This window comes from Myotis daubentonii, chromosome 6 (assembly GCF_963259705.1).
Source record: "Myotis daubentonii chromosome 6, mMyoDau2.1, whole genome shotgun sequence".
Taxonomy (NCBI): Eukaryota; Metazoa; Chordata; class Mammalia; order Chiroptera; family Vespertilionidae; genus Myotis; species Myotis daubentonii.
In genome coordinates this window covers 25,784,487-25,810,373 of record NC_081845.1, presented here as the reverse complement: position 1 = coordinate 25,810,373, position 25,887 = coordinate 25,784,487, and positions in this window count along the sequence as shown.

The window sequence follows — 25,887 nt, the reverse complement described above, 5'->3', positions numbered from 1 at the left end:
AGCCCTGTTGGGGTTCCCACCTGTTTCCCATGCTCTATCGCTGAGCTCCAGACAGAGTTTCTCAAAGTGTTTCCTCAGCAATCTATTTCGGTATCATCTGGATTGTTTGTCAGAAATTCCAATTCCCAGGCTGCACCCCAGAGAATCTGATTCAGTGCTTCTGGGCAAGGGCACCCCAAGTGGTTCCTCTGCCAACCAAGCTTGAGAATCTCTCTTGTAGATAAAGGAGAGTTGACAATCCCTTTTCTCTAATCCAAAGAGGACTGACAACTCTGAACACTAAGTTTTTCATAACTCATTTTGGAAGCAAAAATCTGACCCAGGAAGTACCATGAAGCTATGCATAATCTTTATTTATTGCACATAATTGTGAACATTCATCTGCTTCATTGCAGAGATATTAATGTGTTTGATGAGAAGGTGCTGCCTCAACTCAACTGAAGATGGCATGGGATGTATGGTATGTACATTGAATTGTCTTTCTAAAAGCCAAGAGCTGCCTGAATTCAGAAACATATGGCCTTGAGGATTTCGGGTAAAGGGCACCTGTCCTGTGCTCTCATGATCCATCTGTAGGTGGTGTTTGAAGCAGTAATATATGGGTTTGACAAGGATGAGAAAGCGTAATAGAAAGATGACTGGACAGGGAGCTGGGAGATTTCATCTTTCTTGGCCTTCATCCTCTCTCCTGGAAATGATGGAAGAGATGACATTAAGGCCTTCTGACTCTAAAATTTCGATGATCGCACCTTCTTGCTCTCTCAAGAATATTGAGCCATTACTGCCACAAAGATTGGATTGTGCTGTCTTGTTATTTTTATTAAGAAAAATTTAAAAGGCAAAAACCTTTCTCTGCTATTTTGAGTTTCCAGACAGATTCTTGACTGACATTTCTCTCAGTGGTGGGAAAGGGCATTTACCCAAATTCTATGGATATTTTAATACATTATTGCACCCAGCAGAAACTGCTAGGAAACTACTAGGATACAGAAGTCATCGTGAACACCAGAAAGGGCAATGGAACATGGTGAAAGAAGGTATTATGTTAGTTATAGAGGAGGTGAAAAGAGATATAGAATAAGAGACCTGAAAAAGCAGCTCTTGGAGCTTAATTCATGCAAGGGGCAGCAAACCTACATGACTGGGGCCTCTGTCTAGTCTAGCCTTCTATGCAGTAATTAATGTTTAAATCATCATCCTAAGACACTGTCAAATCCTAAAGCAAGATTTTGAAAAATTAAAAACTCATAAAACACAAAAAAGTGAAACAAAACAACAAGCTCCAAGTTTGTTCCATTGGAAGTCACGTGTTATGGGTTGAATTGTGTCCCCTTAAAATACATGCAAATCCTAACCTCCCTCAGAATGTGATCTTATTTGAAGATAGAGTCTTCATAGAGGCAATCACATTAAAGTGAGGTCTTTAGGGTGGGCCCAATCCAATATGACTGTTGTCCTTATAAGCCAGGGAAATGTGTACCCACACATACAGGGAGAAGATCAGGTGGACAAGAAGATGGTTAACAAGAGTTTGAGGAGAGAGGCCTAGAATAGATTCTTCTCTCAGAGGCCTCAGAAGGAGCCAACTTTGCCAGGGCCTTGATCTCAGACTTCTCGCCTCCAGAACTGTGAGACAATACATTTCTGTTGTGTAAGTCGCCTAATTTTTGGTCTTTTTTAAAGGCAACCCCAGCAAAATAATATACAATGTTGAGTCCAATGGCAGAGGGAGGGTCTCTGAGCTCTGGGACGTGCATTTGAGCATTCGTTTCACATCTGGCTTTATTTATATTCCATTGTTTGTTTTCCATTTATTTCATTTAAAAAATTTCTTCTTTTAATTAATTTTTAATCTTATTGTACTAGATGTTTCTTTATAAGCTGCCTGAAATTCCTTTCATTTTAGCAATGATATAAATTGTTAAGTAACTATTATCTTGCCTCAGTACACTCAGGTCATACACATTTGTCATGAGACAATTAAGTGCAAAATCCAGCTCTCCTAAATCAGTGGGGATGGAAATGTAAGAAATGACAAGGTTTAGTTTCATAGAGCAAATGATTTGTGTACTCTGGGAAAGAATTCTTTGGACAATAGGCTACTTTTAAAGTGGCGATTGAATCACCAAAAAGTCAGGGCTGTCTAACTCTTCATGATATGGAGCAGAGAGAGAGGGCAATCCTTTCTAAATGAAGGGCTATGGCAGGAATTTTATGAAGGGTGTTAAGAAGTGAAGCAAAAACAATGACCATTTACTGAGCACCTGCTACGTAGCAGGCACATACTCTATAATCAATAAAGAGTGGTTCTGATACTAGCCTCCAATACCTTCTCACTAAGGAATTGGTGAAAAACACAGTCTGGAGTTAGTTTAATCCTTGGAAAGTAGACTGTGGCAGGAGTTAATAGTTACCCTCCTGTATTTATTATCTCCTTTTAAAAGGGTTCGTGGAGCCTGGCCAGTGTGGCTCAGTGGTTGAGCGTCAACCTATGAATCAGGAGGTCATGGTTCCATACCTGATCAGGGCACATGCTCAGGTTGCAGGCTCAATTCCCAGTGGGAGGCAGCTGATCAATGATTCTCTCTTATCATTGATGTTTCTATCTCTCTCTCTCCCTCTGCCTTCCTCTCTGAAATAAATTAAAAAAAATATTTTTAAAAACAGAGTTCGTGGATACCCAGCTGAAGTATTAACTGTGCAGCCTTTCTTTTATTTAAAATAAACTTTTTATTGTTGATAGTATTACAGGCATTTCTCCTTCCCCCGCCCCCCTTTCTTAAAGACAGGTGTACCCAGGGACTCAGTGTTGCCCGGTGGGATGAGCAGAAGTCTGTGTGCCACTGCTCTCTGTGCTCTTCGAGGGAAGAAATGCCTTCCATGCCCTGGCCTCCTTTCTTTGGCTGAGAAGCAGGTGTGGCGATGAGAGCTGAACGGGCCGTTGTAGATCTTCACATGGAAACCAGATTTTGACGGTGAAAGAGCTACAAAAAGAAGAGCCTCAAGATTGGGAGGCACGTCACGAGCCCAGATTGCCAACCTGTGCTTTATATCGGAGAGGCACAGAAAGTCTGTGTCTTCAAAGCCACTGTTATTTTATATCTCAATGTTACTGCAGCCAAGCCAATATTCTAACTAATAAGCTATAGTCTAATAATTAAACAGAAGCCTTCATTTCCCAAATCTTCTGAATATGAACGTATGTGAAAACTCTCCCTAATTATCTACCATAGCTCAGTCTCCTTCTTGTGGCCACAATTCTTCCAACAAAGAAAGGTTTTTAAATACAGGTGCTCCTTGACTTACAATGGGGTGATGTCTTTATAAACCATTGTAAGATGAAAAATAATCGTTGAGTCAAAAATGCATTTAATGAACCTAACCTACCAAACATCATAGCTTAGCCTAGCCTACCTTAAACATGCTCAGAACACTTCATTAGCTACAGTTGGGAAAAATCATCTAAACATGAATACACTGTAGGGCGTCAGTTGTTTACTCTCATGACTGTGCGGCTGATTGGAAGCAGCAACTGTCCAGCATCCTACAGGGCATCATATTGAATTTATTGCTAGCCCAGGAAAAAAACAACATTCAAATTACACTTTGTACTGAATGCCATCACTTTCACACCGCCATAAAGTTAAAAAATCGTAAGTCGAATCATCGTTAATTCAGGACCACCTGTATTGGGAGCACTTCATTTCCTTGGTTCCTGTCTTTAGGAAGGTCTCCCGAGGGGGTCCTGGCTTCTTAGGTTTTCTTAGGAGAAGCTGAACTGGGCTCAGAAAGCAGGCTCATTTCTTTTCAGTTCAGGATGGGAGCAATTGTGAAAGTGAAGGCACTTGAGGACGATCTGGTAATTATTAGTGATTTCTGCCATGATTTGACCTATAGGAGCCCTTTGAAACCATGGCAGGGTGTGGGATCAGGGCTTTCTCAGACTTGTCTGAGGTTTCTAGAGATAGTACATTGGCCGCTTCCGGGGGAGACTGGGGAGGGGTGTTATAATGAGAATTCCCCTGTAATACCCTTTTCTAAAATAGGGTGTAGGGAAGATGTGGGAGGTGTCCCCCTCAAACACTAAGAAGTCTCAGTTGTAAAACTGATGACTTATTGATGAGTACATGGGGTCCACTGCTTCAAGTTCTATGATCCATTTCAAGGATGAGGAAAAGTGACAGGGCATTTACCCTATTTCTATAGATATTCTAACAGGCGATTGCACTCAGGAAAACCACTAGGAAAGCTATTATAGAGTTTAAAGCAGAGGTAACTTTATGGAGTATCAGGAATTGCATATAAGCCTATTGAATTTTTTGTCTTCACTTTGTATAGGTTATAGCAGAACACAAGGGACCAGACTTACATAAGGGATGCTAGAGACGGGGTGGGTGGGGTGGGGAAGGCAGGAAGACCACCTAGGTATATTAGCTAGTTCCAAAAAGATGGGCCTGATCTTGGTTAAAAGTCCTCCCTGGAAATGAAGATATTAGATTTATGGATTTTTGTTTTACTTTGCATGAAAGAAGAAAAAAAGTGAGGAGAAATTCATGAGGCCCATTAAATAAGAAAAAGTCAGTAAAAGAATATTGGGAGGGACTTATATTGTATATATATATATCGGGTGAATTCCATTATTCTTTTGCCTAATACAAGAAGTCTATTAATCAATTTGATAAAGCAAAAAGCACTATGGTTGAATATTCAAATAATGTTTTCACATATTATCTCCAAGTTCTGGGCAGATCTCAAGTGGAAAAAAAAATTAAACAGATATGGTCCCTGCCGTAGCCAGTAAAATCCTAGGCAGATAACAGTGACCTAGACTGAGGAAAGCTATAAATCTATAAACAACAAAGTTGGTTTTTAGACTACAATATTATTGCCAACCTTCTTGCCATGCTATTACCCCAAAGGAATTTCTGCTGATCGGGACTGGCATTGAATTCAGCTACAATTCAGAAATATATGGGTTAATAAATTTTCTCCAAAAGAAAAACAAGTTATGCAAGAAGAAGGCTATTTTAATAGAAAGTGACCATAGGCATCCTAAGAAAAACTCTACATATCTTTTTTATTTTTCTTGGTAGGGCGTTAGTATTAGAAAAATGGATATTCTGGAACAAATCCGCATGAGCAAGTCTCATATGTGGTTTTAAGCCAAAAGTCCCCTGTTCGTTTATGGCACAAGAAAATCACTGTAATTCTTTGAACTTCTCCTTCAGATGGCTTCAAGTCCTTTTCTCCTTGGCACGAGGCAATGTTGACACGAGTTAGTCTCCAGACTGAGGCCAATACGCAGCCTGGCTGGCCAGCTCTTTTATTGGCACACGAAGGTCTTCTCGTGTCTCAGACTAAATACTAAGGAAGTGCCCAAGGCCAGAAATAAGGGGAAAGTTGGTGCCTCTGCTGAGTTTATAACTCAAGGTAATGAAACACAAATGCTGAAACACAGCAATCAAAACCAGGAAGCAAAAATAAGAAAGGTTGAATGGTGTGGTAAGTCAGCCAAGACTTGACAAAAACAGTATTTGGAAGCAGGTGGCACAAAAGATTAAAAATATCCAGCACAAACTGAATTAATTAAGAATGGCAGGGGTCAGCTGAGTGAGGAACATTTGGGCGGGTATGGATTTAAGCTTGGTTTGTAAGCTAAGGGAGTCCAAAATGTTTCAGAGTATATAAACAAACCCTCCCCTAGAAATACGTACTGCAGCCTACATGCAGATCTCGGGGGTGTTGACGCCTCACTGGGAATATTTGTAAAGGCAAATTTATGTTTAGCTTCATTATGGTCTTCACTATGACTTCTGTAGGAAGAAAATAGAAGTATATAAAATAGGATTGCCATATATACTTGAATGTGATTCAAGAGCTTTCAAATACATTTGTAGGCTTCATTTTATAGTCTCATATACTTTTAAAATAAAAATGCATTGATTGCTATCTAAAAAGTTGTTGATATTCTTTTTTAAAAAATATATTTTTATTGAATTCAGAGAGGAAGGGAGAGAAAGAGAGATAAAAGCATCAATGATGAGAGAGACCACTGGGGATTGAGCCCACAACCCTGGTATGTGCCCTCATTCTGATGCTCTATCCACTGAGCCAAACCAGCTAGGGTTGTTGATATTCTTTTACATCTTTTAAAAAAATTTCTTCAACATACCAACCCAAGATGATTGTATTGGGTATGAGGCCCTCAAAATGTAAGAGATTATAGATTATAAAATACTCTATAATAATAAAAACATAATATGCTAGTTAACTGGATATCCTTCTGGGCGTCCTTCTGGGATGAAGCTTGGGGTGGAGCTGCCAAGGCTGTGAGGGAGGGATCGAGGCAGCCATGGCTGTGAAGGCCTACTCTTGCATGAATTTTGTGCATCAGGCCGTTAGTAGAGTAATATTTTCCAGAAGCCTTTTTCTCTTGACTCTGTTGACTTGTATGTATGCTGTGAATGATAAGTACTAACCCAGGGCAGCAATAGGCACCAGGTAAATGTCAGTGTTTTTTTTTGTTTTTGTTTTTTTTTTGTTTTTTTTTTAGACAGGAGGAGGTGCACAAGAACTGTTTTCATTAAAACAAAAAGAGAAATTTATTTTTAGGCCCAACTTGTTCAATTTAATATTCTAATATCATTTTATTTTAACATTTTATTTACTAAAACTCAGTTGAGTAGGAAATCCTTCACGTGGTTTGACTCTCTCATGGACTCAGCATGGGATCCTGGTTGTCAGAGTTAGAGTTTATGAACTTCTGATTTTCTTTTCTGTAAGATGGTTTTGTTTTTGAGGATCAAATCAAATAATATTTATGAAAGCACATTGAAAGAGTAAGTCATTATACAAATAAAATGTATTATTTAATAAAGCTGTTATTCTTTGCTTACAGAATCATGTCTTGGTTTATCCTGGAACTAACTGGGTTTCTTGTTTTACTAAAAAAGAAAGACAAAAACCAACAATAAAATTGTTTCTTCTTACTGACTATAAAGAGTTATCCTATAGGTCAAATGATTAACAAACCTAGCCTAGCAATTATCTTTCTTTTTCCTGAGAGGCAAGACTTTGTGCAAAGTCATCTGCTGACAAGGTTCCTGTCCTTGCTATGAACTAAAACTGCAATTTAAGAGCCTTGGTCCCTGAAAATAATCCTTTCCTGCAAAAAGACATTGTAAAGTTTGGCTATAAAATAAATATCTTTTGTTTTATCTAGATAATAAAAGGGAATATTCATATTCTTGCATTTCTTTGAACAGAAAAGTATCTAAATGCTTCAAGTCAAAATTTTAAAAGATAAAGAGAATTGAATAAGATATTTAGACTATATATGATAGATAAAGGGTGAAGTTTATTTATAAAAGGGATGCTTAACTTAATAAAAAGACAATCCAAAGTAAAAGTGGCCAAATGATATAAACAGGCAATTTCTAGAGAAAAATTGCAAATGATTAATAAACATGTGGACTATTTGTCAGAGGCAAATGAAATATATTTGCCTCTGACAAATAGTCCACAATTAAAAAGACTGATAACATGCAATGTTAATAAAAATGTGTGGAAATAAGCATACTCATATATTACTAGTTAGGAGTACAAATTACTGCAATCTCTTTGAAGAGAGTCTATGGACCACAGGAGTAATTTTAAATACTAGTACTAGTGTCAAAAAGGATGGTTGTCCATCTTAATTCACTTATTCATGAAACATATTTATTGTGTGCCTACCCTATGCCAGGGGTACCAACATGCATAAGACAAAAATAAATCTCTGCTCTAATGAAATTCACAGTTTACTGGGAGAAAGACAGACAATAGGCATAATAAATAAGTCAGTTGCATAGTACGTAAGCAAGTGATACGTACAATTGAAAAAAAAACAGCAGAGTAAGGAAAAATCTACAATATTGAGATGACAATGTAAACTGCAGCTTAAATATAGGTCAGGACCAGAAAGTGAAATTTGAGCAAAGACTTGATGGATGTGAAGGAGTGGCTAGTCACATGTTTACAGGGGAAGAAAGTTTCAGGCAAAGGAAAGAGCCAGTATAAATATAAATAATATAAACAGATAAAAATACAGTAGTTGTTGAATCTAATCTAATAAAAGACAAACATGCAAATTGACCGTACCTTTGCTACACCTTAAGCCACGCCCACCAGCCAATCAGAGTGACTATATGCAAATTAACCCAACCAAGATGGCGGCTGGCAGCCATGGAGCTGAAGCGAGCAGGGGGCTTGGTTTCTCCAGTGATGGAGGAAGCCAAGCTTCCCAGCCATCTCTGAGCTCCACTGAAGGCAACAAAGTTTCAATTATAGAAGAAAAATAAATCCCAGAATAAAAGAAAAAAAGAAAAAAAGGAGAGGCTGGGAGCTTCCATCACCGGGGGGCTTGGCCAGCCTGAAAACAGCCCTCAGCCCCTCACCCAGACTGGCCAGGCACCCCAGTGGGGACCCCCCACCCTAAAGGGGGTGTGGCCAGCCTGAAAACAGCCATCAGCTCCTCACCCAGGCTGGCCAAACCTCCATGGGGTGAGGGTCCCCACTGGGGGGGGCTTGACCAGCCTGAAAACAGCCATCAGCCCCTCACCCAGGCTCGCCAGGCACTCCAGCGGGACCCCCACCCTGATCCGGGACACACTTCAGGGCAAACCAGCAGGCCCCCACCCGTGCACCAGGCCTCTATTCTATATAATAACAGGGTAATATGAAAACTGACCCTAACAGCAGAAAGACTGGGAATGACTGGTCACTATGACACACTGACCACCAGGGGTCAGACGCTCAATGCAGGAGCTGCTCCCTGGTGGTCAGTGCGCTCCCACAGGGGGAGCTCTGCTCAGCCACAAGCCAGGCTGACGGCTGCCAGTACAGCGGTGGTGGTAGGAGCCTCTCCTGCCTCCTCAGCAGTGCTAAGTATGTCCAACTGCAGCTTAGGCCTGCTCCCCGCTGGCAAGTGGACATCCCCCGAGGGTTCCCAGGCTGCCAGAGTGATGTCTGACTGCCAGCTTAGGCCCAATTCCCCAGGGAGTGGGCCTAAACCAGCAGGTGGTCATCCCCCAAGGGGTCCCAGACTCCGAGAGGGCACAGGCCAGGCTGAGGGACCCCACCGAGTGCACAAACTTTTGTGCACCGGACCTCTAGTATAAATATAAAAAAGCTGAACTCATAAAAACAGAGTAAAATGGTGTTACCAGGGGTTGAGCAGTGAGGGGATAGGAGAGATGCTTAAAGATAAACTTGCCAGTAGTAGATGAATAAGTCCTGAAGGTCTTATGCACAGTATAGTGATCATAGATGATATTATAATCATCTAATTTGCTAAGAGACTGGATTTAATTATTCCCACCACAAAAAAGAAATGATTATCATGTGATGTGATAGAGGTGCTAGCTAAGTCTACAGTGGCAATCATACTGCAATAGGTAAAGGTATCAGATCAAATGATCCACACCTTAAACTTACACAACATTACATGTCAACTATATTTCAATAATGAAAAAGAACTTGATAAGAAGATGAATGCAGATTGCACCCTTCTCTCCCAAGGTTTAGAGTTTCTTTTTTGCTGACTTTCTTCATTCATATATTTGATTCATGGAACCCTATGTCCTTAACATCTAGAGGCTGCGTGGTCCTGTTAGTGATCAGAAAGGTAGTTTTACTTTTGGTCTATCTTGCATGCTCACACAGTTCAGATTTGTGAGCAGATAATTTCTTTATTTTTTCCATAAAATCACCCTTGAATACATACAGATCTCCCTGGAAGACAGCAGTTTGAGAGGCACCTTCGAAGCCCCTCCTCGGATCTCCCTTCCTCGTCCCCTTCGTGCTTTTGCTCCTCCTCTGCCTGCCCTCTGAGTCCTCCCTAGGCAGCCTCTGAGCCCAGGGGTTTTGCCCACGCCTGGAGCAGGCTCTACTAGGCCCTTCATTTTGTTCAGTGAACATTTACAAGGCAAATACACTTATCTCTTGCTAATGTGACCTCCTTTCATTGCATTCATGTTCCATTACTTTTGCTAACAAAACATAGTCACTTTGCCTTAGCTGGTTTGGCTCAGTGGATTGAGCCTCAGCCTCCAGACTGAAGGATCCCAAGTTTGATTCTGGTCAAGGGCACATGCCCGGGTTGTGGGCTCGATCCCCAGTGGGGGTTGTGCAGGAGGCAGTCCATTGATGATTCTCTCACATCATGGACGTTTCTATCTCTCTCTCCCCCTCTCCTTTCCTCTCTGAAATCAATAAAAATATATTAAAAAAAAAACAACAACAAAAACATAGTTACTTTATTCTAGTCAGAGACCTCTCTCATAATATAGTGGGAACCTTCATATCTGACTATAGCCTGGTAAATTATTTTCTGTACTCCTTTTATTAGCTCTTTGGACAATTTATGATATTTTACAATTTTTCTTTAATTATTTTTGAGATTTAATGTACTTTCAAGTGTAGCTAGCATTTGATGGACTTTAAAATATTTAACTACCCCCCTGAATAAGATATAGAAGATTGCCAGCTCCCCGAAGTCTCTCTATACCTCCTTCCAGTCTATTGTGACATCGGTCACCATAGATTAATTTTGGACTATTCTTGGACTTTATGCAACTACATCATTTTATAGATACCCTCTTGCATCTGCTTTCTTTTCTCAACATTAACTGTGAGATATATCCATGCTGTATTACAGGTAGCAAGTTTTTTATTATTATTTTATAGTATTCCATTGTATAAATATACCAACATTTATTTGTTCTATTATTGGTAGACATTTGGGTGGGTTTCAGTTTTGGGAAATTGTGTATAAAACTTCTATAAATATTCATGTGCATGTCCTTTTGTGAATATGTGCATTTTTCCTCTTAGGTAGGAGCATAACACTTTTTCTGTAAAGAGCCAGATAGTAAATACTTTAGGTCACATGATCTTTGACACAATTGCTCAATTATGTTATCATAGGGCAAAAGCAGCCCTATATAATGCATAAACAAATAGGTGTGGCTGTCTTTCAACAAAGCTTTATTTATAAAGACCGGATTTGACCTGCACACCATGGTCTGTTGAATTTTGCTCTGCTCTTTGGTGTATACCTAGGACAGGAAATACTGGGTGTTAGGATAGTGGCATTTTAATATGTTTTACCATTTTGCAAAGTAGTGGCACCAATTTATACTGCACCAGCAATGAGTAAGAATTCTGCATCTTCACCAACATTTCCCAAATATCTTTAAATTCCTGAAAACATTGTATTTTCTCTCAGCCATATTCATTCTAACCATTAACTTTTACCTAGTTTTTTTTTTCTCCAAGAAGTCACTATAGTAACTACCTATTATTAATACCACTACTCCTTGCAAAAGCATATCAATGATAACTCAGTTTGTGCTTTTCTGCCCTTTTAATTTGATGTAGGAGAAGAGCACTACATTGGCAGTTGGGAGATCTAAGCTGAGCTGCTCTATGACTTTAATATAGACACATCTGTGCCTCATTTTTATAATCTGTAAAATGGGGCTAATACCTGCCTTGGCTATTTTTGTGGGTTTTTATAATCTACTAGAGGCTCAGTGCACAAAAATTTGTGCACTTGGGGAGGAGGGGGGTCCCTCAGCCCAGCCTGTGCCCTCTCACAGTCTGGGAACCCTCAGGGGATGACCACCTGCTGGCTTAGGCCCGCTCCCCTGGGGATTGGGCCTAAGATGGCAATCAGACATCCTTTTGGCATCCCGGCAGCCCTCAGGGGATGTCCACTTGCTAGTGGGGAGCAGGCCTAAACTGCAGTCGGACATCCTTAGCGCTGCTGAGGAGGCAAGAGAGGCTCCCACCATCACCGCTGTACTGGCAGCCATCAGCCTGGCTTGTGGCTGAGCAGAGCTCCTCCCATGTGAGAGCGCCCTGACCACCAGAGGGCAGCTCTTGCATTGAGCATCAGCCCCCTGGTGGTCAGTATGTGTCATAGTAACCAGTCATTCCCAGTCCTTCTGCTGTTAGGGTCAGTTTGCATATTACCCTTTTACTATATAGGATAGAGGCCTGGTACATGGGTGGGGGCCGGCTGGTTTGCCCTGAAGGGTGTCCCGGATCAGGGTGGGGGTCCCGCTTGGGTGCCTGGCCAGCCTGGGTGAGGGGCTAATGGCTGTTTTCAGCTGGCCACACCCCCTTCAGGGTGGGGGTCCCCACTGGGGTGCCTGGCCAGTCTGGGTGAGGGGCTGAGGGCCGTTTTCAGGCTGGCCGGCTACTGAAGCTCCCAACCTCTCCTTTATTTCTTTTTTTTTTTAATTCTGGGATTTATTTACCTTCTATGGCTGTCACTGGAACTGAGAGCCAGCTTTAGCTCTGAGGTTCGGCTCCAGCTCTGAGGCCTTGGCTGCTGAAAGCAGGTTTCTGGGGATTGTTTAGCTTCTATAACTGCAACATAGTTGCTTAGAGTGCAGCTCAGAGGCCGGCAGTGGCAGGTGGGGAACCTTGGCTTCCTCCGTCACTGGAGTAAGCAATCCTCCTGTTCGCTTTAGCTGACTGGCTGCCGGCCGCCATCTTGGTTGGCAGTTAATTTGCATATCTCGCTGATTAGCCAATGGGAAGGGTAGCGAAGTTATGGTTAATTACCATGTTTGTCTATTATTAGATAGGATACTAATAAAAGGGTAATATGCTAATTAGACTGGGTTGACCAGACATCTTCTGGTCGTCCGGTCCTCCTTCCGGACACGGTGGCAGGGTCCAAGGCAGAGGCGGTTAGGGCCAATCAGGCCAGCAGGGGAACAGTTAGAGGAGATCAGGCCAGCAGGGGAGGGTGGTTAGGGATGATTAGGCCAGCAGGCAGAGGGGTTAGGGGATGATCAGGCAGGCAGGCAGGTGAATGGTCATGGATTGGAGAGGGTGCAGGCCGGACAGAGGGACCCCCCACCCCATGCACGAATTTCATGCACCAGGCCTATAGTAACAAATAAAACAACAGATACACAAAATTAATGATAAGAAAATGATTATAATATAGTAAGTGAAAAGATGTGTGTTATAAAACAGTATGTCTAACATGATCCTAACTAGAGGAGTGGGGATTGGCAAAATGTGTGTATAGGCACAGAAAAATCGACAAAAGAATATTTCCCAAAACATTCAGAGTGACAATTTTGGGGAGATAATTTATATTGGTAATTTCATTTGCTTCTTTTCAATATTTCCCCAAATTTCCAAAATTTTGAATTTCTGACATAGTCAAGAGAGAAACTTCAATTTTTAAAAGTACACAATATGGAATGAGGGGCTGCATCTTCCTTGTGGGGTCACCTCACTTCTATGTTTTTCAGTCGTTGGCTGGATAAGTCAGGAACTCAATCTAACAGCAACAGGCGTACACAGCACATTACAGAGTGAGGAATGACCATAATGGACAGGAATAAGTAGCAGGAGTTGTCTGTTTTCAGTTATGTAAAAGGTGATCTTAATTTTTTTTCTCTTAATCCTTAGGGCTTTTGAGATATTATGATATCATGTCAGGGCTTAGCAGTGAAAATAAATGAAGAAAAGCCGTTTCAATTCTGCCTGGAAAGTGTGTGGGAAATAGCTGTAAATTCCTCTCAAACTTATTGTAAGCCTAAAACTGCTCTAAAAAAATAAAGTCTTTTTTTTAAAGCCTGTGAATATGAAAGGAAAGCAGTTTGCTTTGATGGGATCCTGTGCCCATCCCCTGCCACTCATGGGCCACGGAGTGGGGGGAGGCACCAGGAGCTCTGCTGTCGGAGGGGGAGGGGTGGTGGGACTGTCTGGAATGTCCCGGGCAGGCCATTTGACACCCTAAATATAGCCCGAGTCAAAATGAGCATGAAAATGAACTTTGAGGGAGAGTGTAAGGATGTGGACAAGCTTGGCTTTCTGGACAAAGTGACTGATATCTCGCCTCTCTTCAACGTTTACAAAAAGAAACTGCCACATTTCTCCTCCAGGCCATGTTAAAGGTTAGAGACACGGATGAAGTGTATTTTCCAAAATATAAGCCCTTTAAAAAAAATGTAAAGCAAATACTAGTACAAGCTGTCTCAAGGAGAAGTTTTGGCAAAAGTCCAGAAATGAGTATAGAACTGATATGAGGTTTGAAAAGAAATGTTTGAAAGGGAACACCCCCTTGAAGTGGAGCCACAGCAGCACAAGGAGTGGGCTCCCACAGGAGGCAGCCCGTGGGCACCAGGTGTCACGTTTCACTTAGCGCTTGTCCCTGACCCTGTGGGTGACAGGAAGGAAGAGGAGTAACCGTGGCATTCACCGAAGGACGCGCTTGTCCTGTCGCGGCATAAAAGTTGAATTCTTAGATGGCTCGACCACTGAGTTGTGTGGTGAAAGAGGGGATTTCCAATTTCAAAAATAGTAGGGCTTCAGTGAGGTTTAAGATTGCCTTTTTGGGAAGTTTGTTAAATTTAGAAGCTCCCTCCCCTCCCCTCATGGCTTTTACAGTCCATCTGCAGCATGGCCCACAGTCTTCACATGGTAGATGGCTCAATTAACCCTCAGGGTTCCATTTGAAATCAAGATATTTTCTTAAAATCTAGGAAGCCACCACTGCACTGACAAAAAATGTATTTTCATCAAAATGCTGAGAGTGGTGAAATGGTCAGGGACTTTTTTTCTTCTTCAGGCTTCTCTGTACTTTTCACAATTTCTAGACTGTGGTTTTCACCCGGGAGATGTCCCAGATCTGGGCAGTGGTTTCTCAGGGGCCCTCGCTGGTGGAGCTGTGCTCTGGTTACACTGCGGGGAGCTGTGGAGACTGTCTGGAGCCAGCAGCCCACGGGAGTCTCCGTGTAACCTAGACTGCCAGTTACTCATAATGCAAAAATAGCACCAAGAAAAAATGGATTCTATTATGAACATTTTTTCTTAAAAAGTAAAAAGACACTTATTTTAAAAAAGCTAAAAAAAAAAAAAAAAAGCCCTTTAAAATGCAAAGCCTCCTAAGGAAAGGCTGGTTTTTAAAGATGGGCTTTGCACAGAGGCTCCACAATAGCTCACATATAGTTCAGCAAGAGTTATCTGGTGTGTTCTAGTTACCCCAAAAGGTGAGAAGCAGAGGCCATTCAGGGTTGATTTAATTTTGGAGATGGGAGGCACATGGTCCGCCCAATTCAGTTTCCATTTTATTTCCTATCTTCTCTGCAAACGGCTTTCTGTACAACTGTAATGTTCGGTGCCTCTCAGCAGCCCCAGCGTAGAGCTGATGGGACAAGGCCAGGACTGAGGGGAAGTTCTTTCTCACTGTGCCCTAGAGCCGTGGTCGGCAAACTGCGGCTCGCGAGCCACATGCGGCTCTTTGGCCCCTTGAGTGTGGCTCTTTCTAAGCCTTAGGAGTACCCTAATTAAGTTAATAACAATGTACCTACCTATATAGTTTAAGTTTAAAAAATTTGGCTCTCAAAAGAAATTTCAGTCGTTGTACTGTTGATATTTGGTTTTGTTGACTAATGAGTTTGCCAACCACTGCCGATTCATAGAAACAGATTCTTTGCCTCCATTGAAAAAGTGGGAGGAAGATAATGCAGTCTCACTCACCTTCTGTCTGCTGTCTTGGATCAGTGTCACCAAATTCACAGGTTGGTGGTTAGAGTTTTCCATCAAATATTTTGAAGTGTCACCTTGAGCACCACCCATTTGAAATGACCAATTCATTCAATGTTGGTCCACTTCCCCCAACCCCTACAAGTTTCTACAGAATGTTTTATAACAAGTTTTCTGGCTCTTTTCTCCTAATTTATTAATCATTTTCAGAATAAGTAGGAACATTCCCAGTGGACAGCCTTTTTGAGTAAACCTCAAACTACCTTCCCCTATCGATGGAATTTGGAAGCCATCAGTAGCAATGCAGCACCTGAGCCTGCCAACCTCTAAGGAGAGTCAGGCCATTTCAGGCTACTTTAGACTTTGGATTCCTCTCACTTCATGGAAACTTCCTTTCATCTATTCTATTCTTTCCTAGGCACATTCTTTTTTTCCCTAAAATATGTTTTTATTGATTTCAGACAGAGGAATGGAGAGGGAGAGAGAGAAATATCAATGATGAGAGAGGATCATTGATCAGCTGCCTCCTGCCTGCCCCACACTGGGGATCGAGCCTATAACCCGGGCATGTGCCCTGGCCAGGAATTGAACCGTGAACTTCTGGTTGATAGGTTGATGCTCAACCACTGAACCACACCGGTTGGGCAAGGGATTTGAACTCTTGAAATCCCTTATCTGCTTAAAAGCAGAGCTTCCGAAAAGAAATCAATTGTCATAAATCTCCTGGGGTAACTCTACTCTTCTTTTCTGGGAGGCAGAGTTGGCACCACACTCAGACATCTCACAAATTATAGTATCTCCCACCTATTTTCCTAAGAGCCAATCTATCTTTCAAAAAAAAATCATTTGCTTTGCCTTTCCCCTATTGAGGTAGAAACATAGATCCCACATTCTAACCACCCCTTTGAGTCCGTCAGCCCTGAATGATCCCATATGTAGGTGTGATGCACATGTTAATATACTTCTGCTTGTTTCTCTCTTGTTAACCTGCCTTTCGTAAGTCCAATGTACAGGGCCTCAGCTGGACAACATAAGATAGGTAGAAGGAAAAGATTTTTATTTTTCTCTTAAACAAGGCCCAGACCCATCTAAAGAATAACAATATCAAGAAGAGAAGGAAATGTGTGCCATTTCTACTGAGTGTGGAAAAAAGTCAGAAAATAAGAAATACCATGTTTTCCCTATCCCGGTGCCCACTTGCTATAAGGAGAATCTAGGCTCCTTTAAGCAGAGGAAGAAAAATAACAAGAACACGATGAGCGTAAGCCTTTGTTTAGAATGCCAGGCATGAAAGTTGCCAAAGAAGCCTACTGACTTGGAGAAGGAAAGTGGACTGTGACAGGGGCTTATCCAGGAGGAGGCAGGCTAGTTGGTCAAGGATGATTCTCTGAAGAAGGATTTTTCTTATGGATTAACAGCTATTGGGCAATTTGGTTTATCAAGAGAGCTGGAGAGGATCAGTTAGAGGCTACATTATGTGCAAACATGGATGTGGAGGAATAGCTGTGAAGGACAAGGACAGGCAAGGCCACTGTGGATGATGTCTAGGCCTTCAGGGTCCCTCATAGATGTGTCCTGGGCACTTACAAGTAGCAGGTGTAGCAGTCCTGGGCAGGTAGTACAACTTTTTCAAAGAGGCTCTGATTATTTCCTTATAGCTGGGGGACTCAGACAGGGGAGGGAATGGATAGCTTAAAGTATCTTGGAAAGTTGAGATTCCCTTGGACTCTTATCTGTTCTATCAAGAGACAATAGCACCACCATTCACAGCTAAAATGACAGGCAACATGGGCAATGGCCCATTACCAATGCTTACTTCCAGGCCCTGTGCTAGATCTGGGGGAACCTAAGTGACCAAAGTATGAGCAGTGCTTTGTTATCTGTATCACTTTGTGTAGCAATAAAGAGTTTCACGATAAAGAGGTTTTACAGGTATTGCCTAGTTTTTGTTTTCACTACTACATTGTGGGTAAGGCAATGATTTTTAGCTATTCCCATTATGAATGAAAAGACTAACCTATAGATGGTTAAGCGACTTACCCAAGATCACTCAGCTGGTTAATGAGAAGACAGGAGACTGAGTTTCTAAGGTCTCATTCTTCAGTTAGTTCTGGGAGACCACACAGTAGAAGAATTTGCAGCTAGGGACACCTCTGACCCCATAAGAGCTCTCCTTCTTTTAAACTTTTGATGTCAAGGTTATTGGCTGATCTCCCCAAAGCAGGCTGGGAAAAAGCCAGTACCCTGAGCCCACCAGCCTATCCTTAGGGGCTAACACCCACCAAAGCTTTCTTTAGCCCTTCTTTTTTATCTCAGGAACATATAAACATCTAAGTTATTCCACAATTGGCCACCAAGTACGTTTTTGGCTGGACTCTGTGGTCTAATCCTGGTTCTTTCCCTAGCTGAGAGGAAATTCAGTAGAGGAAAATCCCCCATGAGTTCCAGACAGTATACAAACTTATTCATTAAATGATAAAATATTGTTTCCTTGCCAGGGACATCATTATCATCATCGTTATCATGGGTGCTGGAATTAAAAGAAAAAACACAGACTCTGTGTCTTTAGGGAATTTTATGTAAAAGGCGGAGACAGGGAGACATTTACAAACAGATCATCTCTACACTCTATGTTTGCTGAGGGATGAAACAGGTTCAAGGTAGAAGATGCCTCAGTCTCCCTGGGGGTGTGATGAAAAGAAATTCTCTGAATACTGACCCCCTTATGAGATTGAAGCCACATGGGCATATGTGTGTGTTGGGGAACATTCCAAAGGAGGTTCATTATATGTAAACAAACCTAAATATTTTAGCATTATGCTTGGGGCTATAGGGTCATCCACAGTTCTATGGACAGGACTGACCAGAGAATTAAGTAATCAAATAAGAAATTCAGCAACAATTTTAACTTTATTTATGTCCCCAGGGCAGTGCTCTGATCTGCTTTATAATCATGGTCTTCCCAAATATAATTTATTGAGTACCTATTATGTGACAGATATTCTGGGCAAGAGGGTAATTTCAGTGAACAAAAGAGAAAAATAGGGCTTATAGTCTAGTGGTGTATATTGAATATGCTTCTCAAATGACATCTGTTTCTCTTGAGCAGTAGTTCCCAAACTCTGCTCATTAGAATCACAGGGGACCTTTAAAATTTTCCCAAAGCTTGGCCCAATCTAGATCAAATTCAAAATTCTCATGGGTGAAGAGAGTTGAAAACTACTGCACAAAAAATGTGATGTATTTCCCTAGTGAGGCAGGTCATCCCTTCTTCACCTCCCACCCGCCTTCTGAAGGTCATTTATAAAATTCACAGATGAGAAAACCCAGAATCAAAGGCTCAGAGTGACATATCCAAGGTAAAGGGGCACATTTAGAGAGTTAGAGAGTCAGAGGATCAGAACTTGAACCTGGGACTTCTGATTTTAAGTCTAGTGTGGTTTTCACAATGTTGAAAGGGTTGAGAAAACAGTGAATATTGTTACTTCTTATGGAAAAAGTCCTAGGGGCTCCCCAGGGCATGAGAAGATTATCTGCAGGTCTTCTGGTCAATTCCCCTCACTCACTGAAGACTTTAGCACCTGGATAAGTACTTGTCCTAAGAAACGTAACATCCAGAGGCCTAATCAACATAGAGTTCATTTGATAGGCTCTTTTCTATGACCTCCTCATTGCCAATACATTTCTCCAGCACTCCACCTCAGCCATCCATTCTTATTGCTATCTCCTGGAAGACACCCTAATGAGTAGTTAAAAAAAATTCTCTAAGGAGAAAATTATATCCTTTGACCATACAAGCTAGAGTTCCTTCATTCCAACAGCTCTCAATCTCATCAGCTGTGGGCCACTATACAGATCACCAATGTACCACTTGCTCTTTTTGCTTTCAGAACCTCTCCCTTTCATTTCCTTCATTAACCCTGGGGCCATCATTGTGAGGCAAATCTTTGTAACTCCCATGCCCACTTCTCCAACTCTTCCTTGAGCACCATCTTTCACACTTGCTATTATTCATAGCTGGTACTCCCCTTTCCACCCATTTTGTCTGAATCCCAATTATCCTTTAGGTCTCAGCTTAATTACTTAGATAGGTCTTCCCTGACCCCCTCATGCCAACAGAGGGACCCCCTTGATATACAATTCTTTCCCAATGCTTATCATAAGTTGCATTTCTACATGTATCTGTGTGATGGTTTGTTTCATGTACATTTCCCCACCAGGCAAGGACATGGGGCTCTCTGTTGCATCCCAAGGTATTGAAACACCTTTTGGCAGGTAATAGGTGCTTTATAAGTACATGAATAAATGAATGAATTGATTAATATCCCTAAAGTGATATAGGGTTATTTAGTGGTAGCTCCACAGCTCACCTATCAGATTATTATATGTTCCCACAACAATTCAATTTAGCAGCTGAGCTCTCGAGGGGCCCATTTATGTGGCCTGGTTGCACAGGACTCCACCAGAGGCAGAGTTTGTCTAGTAGAGAATCCTAAAACTCCAACGTTGAAAATTGTATCTTCTACAGGACAGCATCAAGACGTTGTCCATGCATCATGGGGTTCTGAACCCCAGAGGTCAAGTGCATCATGGGGCAGGCTAAGAGTAGCACATTTTAAGCAAATATTCTGGCTAGTTCTACTGAATGGCACCTCCAGTTCTTTACTAGCCCAGATCAAAGGTATCTTGCTTGATATGCAATTTCTGTAATTCAATTTTAAATGAATCCTCTTAAAAATTTAAAACTTTCTTCATATAGAATACTTGTTTAAATAGAAGGACCTTTTAAATTCTGAATGTGCTCAACTTCTCCCTAAAAAGGTCACCTTCTGGCAGGGCTTTGCCAGGTTTCATACATATAAGCTGTTATAAGAGCTAGTTTTCCCCATAGGAGATTATTTTAGATCCCTCAAGATCTCATTTTGTTGCCTCTTCTAATATTTATTTAGGCTCTGTTGGAGAAGGGTAACCCAGGGACTCAGAGAATAGAATAATTATCTACCACTTTAACTGGTTAATATATTAAGCACACAGAAGAGGCTGACAATGTTAATAGTTTTATAGAGAGTAAGATATCTGACCTGGGAAGTTTGAGGCAATTGGCCATCCAAGGTGAACTAAGGAGGAAAGGCACCCTTTGTTCTCTGCATGGCGTCTTTACCTGGGGCAGGGCATGACATGTGCTTCTGTTACTTACCAGGAGTCCAAATGGAACCCACGGTTGGGTGACCTTCTGTAACTACTGTTTTTACATACCCTATATGATATTGGCTTCCAACCTCAAACTACCTTTGATGCTTGAACTTTACCCTGAGAGATCTGATGAAAAGGAGTTGGAGCAGAATGTGGGTGTCTTAAAAAATTCCACAGGTATTCTGATGCTCAGCCAGAGTTGGCTGCTGTTACCACCTTCATAGAAATCTCCAAGGAGAAGTCTTTTGGTGATGAAGATGACTTATAGTATGTACTTTTTTTAGTGTGAGAATCATCCCTCCCCTCCCCTTTAGTAAGCCCAGTGTTTCACAAGCACATGAAAAATACGTTTACTGAATAACACATGGGTGGCTCTGTGGCTTAAGGTCTGTTGCCTAGTGCTGGCCTAGAATACAACCCATACCCTAAACACTCTTTATAATTTAAAAAATTCATTTATTGTTTTTTAGAGAGAGGGGGGGCAGGATAAGAGAGAGGGAGAGAGAGAGAGAGAGAGAGAGAGAGAGAGAGAGAGAGAGAGAGAGACATTGATTTGCTGTTCCATTTATTTATGTATTGATTGGTTGCTTATTGCATGTGTCCTAATTGGAGATCAAACCTGCAACCTTAGCCTATCGGGTTGATGCTCTAACGAACTGAGCTACCCAGCCAGGTCAACCCTAAACACTCTTAACAACTGACACCATTCAAGTCCAACAACTGAAGCTTAGCAATGTTGGAAGTGGGCCTGTTGGTGGCACAGGAACCGTCTTCTCTGAGGATGGAGCCAACTAGGCCCCCTTCTCACGCATGTCCTATCTTCTGCCCACCCTCTCCTCTTTCCCCAAACTAGCCAGAGTATCTTTTGGCTATGCTAAGAAGTTTTGGTGAAAAGGAATGATTCATTTGAAGTTCATTCTTAGAAGTCCTGTTTTCCTTTGATAACAAATCTGGAGAAACAAGTATGAGCCCTGTCTGGGTTGTTAGTCTTTATTGAACCGTGAATTCCCCTGGACTGGTGCCTGTTGCCGAAATCCCTGTTTCTTCACATAAATAAACAAATAAATAAAATCTTTTGGCTGGTACCTAATAAAAACTCATACAGGCAAATCAAGTTTAGCACATCTCCTGGAAACTCCCAGCTTTCAAACTTCAATAAGATAGTCATAGGGTATCCAACCCAATTAAGGTGCACACATAAAAACCCCTTTTAGCCGAATAAATAATAAACAATGGGGTCTTTTGCTTTTCTCCAGACCCTTTGATTGCGGTTTAGTGGCTAAGACTGAGATTAGTGAAGAAAAATATTACTAATCTGAAAACTTTTTTCTTGGGAGGAAAATACCATGATGTATCAAAATGTCTTGAGCAGTTATTTTAATAAAACAAACAAAAATAAACTAGGCTGAAAGTGATCTTTTGGCAAAGGGCTTTGCCACTCTTGGCTCCTGTGCTTATTTCAAGAGGAATGAAGGGGGGAAAGGTGAGCGTCATATCCCCACTCGGGCCATATGGTTTTAGTTTTATTTAGATCAGTTGGGACAGAAACTTCCAAAGGCAGAAACTGATGAGCTTCCCAGCTTTCAAATAATGCGAAAGCAGGATCTGTCCCCAGTCTATTTTGGTCTCAAGGCCAAAATCATGAAATGAAAAAACCCTAGCAGAAATAACTTATTTCCAGTGGCATGCGTTTCACATTAGGAGTTTGGAAATTCTCCTCTAATGGGACAGAAGTAAAGATCACCATCGTTGGAGCCCTTTGCTTTCCTTCAACAGCAATTAATGCAATGGTTCTCAGTGGGGGCACTTGTTCCCCTCAGGGGACGTTTCACAATGTCTGAAGACATTTTTGTCACAGAATATGGATGGATGTGGGAACCAGGCTCTCTATAGTTGGAAGGGAACAGATGCTGCTGAAGTCCTTCAAGGCACAGGACAGCTCTCCATAGTAAAACGTTATCTAGTCCAAAATGCCAATAATCCGAAGTTGAGAAACTCTAACATAATGGGTCCCCTTAGCCAGTTACGCAATTGTTATAACAGGGACACACTCACAAGGGAGACGGTGAGTAATAATAGCTGTTATTTACTGAGTGTTCCCTGGGTTCCAGACACTCCAAGAATTGTTAGAGCACTTTTAGGCGGATAGAAAAATTGAGCAGAAACTACAGAGAGTTTTCACATGCTCCCTCACCCACCTTCTAGTTTCCCCTTTTATTAACATTTGCATTAGTGTGGTATATGTGTTATAATTGATGAGCCAATGTTGATACATTATTATTAACTTATGTTGTACATCCTATGGATTTTGAAAAACGTGTAATGATGTGTACCCACCATTATACTTTCATATTGACAGAATAGTTTCCCTAAAAATCCTCTGTGCTCCTATTCATCTTTTCCTTTCTCCCCACAAATGTCTGGTAACCACTCATCTTTTTACTGTCTCCATAGTTTTCCTTTCTCCAGAGTGTCATAGTTGGACTCCGACTATATGTAGCTTTTTGCAGACTGATTCCTTTCACTTAACAATATGCATTTAAGTTTCCTCCATATCTTTTCATGACTTGGCAAGACTTGAATTTTTGTGTGACTTAGGTCTGGTTCTCAAAACCATAATCTTTCTGAGTCACTGTGCTCCTTTTCAAATTGAAATGAAGATCTTCCACTCCAAAATCCATGTTGGGGTAGAATTTATTTTGAAATTAAATAGCTATCCAAGGGAGAATAAAATATTGAGACTCACAATGATATAACAGAGGCACGGGGCTTGACTTTTGCAAGCAGGCTACTAAATCTGCCATTAATAAGTGAAGAAGACACCATAAAATCAATGCTGACCCCAGAAAAAGTTATGAATGAGGCACTCTTTTAATAATAAGCCCACATTAAATTATGTCACATAATAAGAGCCTGGAGATATGGAATCATTATCAAAGACATCATCAGAGACACTCGCTCTCTCTAGCTTTGAGTTCCATAACTTTTAGGGGGCTACCCTCTGGGCCTTATGCTGGTTGGCTCATGTTGGAAAATGGCCAGGCTGATCACCACATCTCAGTCCAGAAAGAAAGAAGGGAGAGAGGCTGGCACCTGCCACATCTAGTCTTCTTATTAGGAAAGAGGCAGAGGCCTTGTCACAAACTTCCCTTTGCATACTCTCATTGGCTATGGCTATGTGACTTGGATACTCCTATATGTTCCAGACTCTACCGTATAGCGGAGGGCTGAAATGGCGTTGGGAGAAAGGGGCTGGGTAATGGTGTTGAATATATCCACTCAAAACTTGTTTGTCTTAGGAACCTCTTATAAAGATATCATCTTATCTTTTGCCCCACCTCTTCCTGTGTATAAAACCTTCAGTATAGTGACTGCTTAACCATTTCTCTCCAATTCTGCCCCACCCTGATCATTAACTACATTTTTCTCAGGACAATACATATTACACTTAGGAGACCACTGGAGCTGTCCACAGTAAAGAAGCTAGATTGTAAAATGGGCATTGATACTTTGAAGAAAGAGACCCTGCCCATTGGCTTTCTCAAATCCTGGTACATTCAGTTAGTATACACTTAGTCCAACAAATTCATAAGCATTGCATCAGTGACAGGGACAAAGAAGGAAAAAGTATACTAAGGGAAAAGGGACCCAATTTTTATATTAAATCTCTAATAAATCTCTTAATTTCTCTGTGGTCATCCTCAATAGCCAAAATAGAGTACACACTCAAGAAATGCATTTCAATTGTCTGACATGATATATACACATATCTATACTAATAAAAGGGTAATATGCTAATTAGACCAGGAGACCTTCTGGATGTCCTCCAGACAAAGCCATGGTTGTGGGGCTAAGGCAGTTAGGGGTGATCAGGCCAGGAGGGGAGGGCAGTTGGGGGTGATCAGGCTGGTGAGGGAGACAGTTGGGACAAGCAGGCTGGCAGTGGGGGCCTGTTGAGGGCGATCAGGACAGTGGGGGGGGCAGTTGGGGGCCATCAGGCCAGCAAGGGGGGGCAGTTGGGGGTGAGAAGGCAAGCAGGTAGAGTGATTAGGGGCGATCAGACAGGCAGGCAGGTGAGTGGTTAGGAGCCAGTGGTCCTGAATTACAAGAGGGATGTCCGACTGCTGGTTTAGGCCCAATCCCCTAAGGAGTCCCAGATTGGAGAGGGTGCAGGCCAGGCTGAGGGACACTCCCCCCATGCAAGAATTCTGTGCACCAGCCCACTAGTATTTTTTATTCTAACAGATAGCTGGTAGTACTCAGTGTTTACAACATCAAGGTCAGGATTGGTCTATGAGAGGTTCAGGATAAATCCATTGCAGGACCTTTACTTGCATATATTAATCGAATGGTGAGTGCATTAGTGGGAGAACGATACTGTCAAATAGAAGGTTTTTTTTTTTTTTTAAATTACAGAACACAACACAGTCCTTTTCTCAAGAAGCCACCTTTATAATGGGGAAGATGGCTCTCTTGACTAAATAAAAAGCTGAAGGAGAACACTGGGAATATAAATCCTAAGAAGGTACATTAAAGGGTGATCATAAAGTCAGGGTGGATTAATTAAATGAGCCTTTTAGCAAGAGACACATTTTCAATTCTACTGATGAACACTAGACTGCTTTTGGATTTAGTTCAATTTGATTTCAAAGAGTTTGATTAAGAGAGAGTTAAAAATGATAGAGGATAGGGCAGGCTGACAAAAAAGGAAGCAATTGTGCTTGCTGGACAAGTTCGTTAGGAAGTCCTAGGGCCTGCCCATGAAGAATCTCTAAATAGGAAATGAATTAAAATGAAAAGAATGGCCACCAAAGAAGAAGAGCTAAAGGGGGCAGGAGAGAGACAATTTGGCTCCAGGATTCTGTTGTTTCCCTAACATAGTCCCTGCGGGTCCTCCTGCCAATGGACCTGTTTTGTAGCATAAAGGTGTTTCCCCAGAACAAATGAGCTTTGAAGATGCCAAAAGGAGTACATCAATCCTCACTTTCATTCATTTCCTAAATCTGCTTATTTTTCTCTTTGACTCGATGGGAGGGGAGTTTTTTTAGATGCAGAACAGTCTGATGAGAGACTGTGGCTGACTGAAGCTACAGAGGGACTTCCTTTATAGACTGGCGCCTGATCTGGGCATGTCAGCTG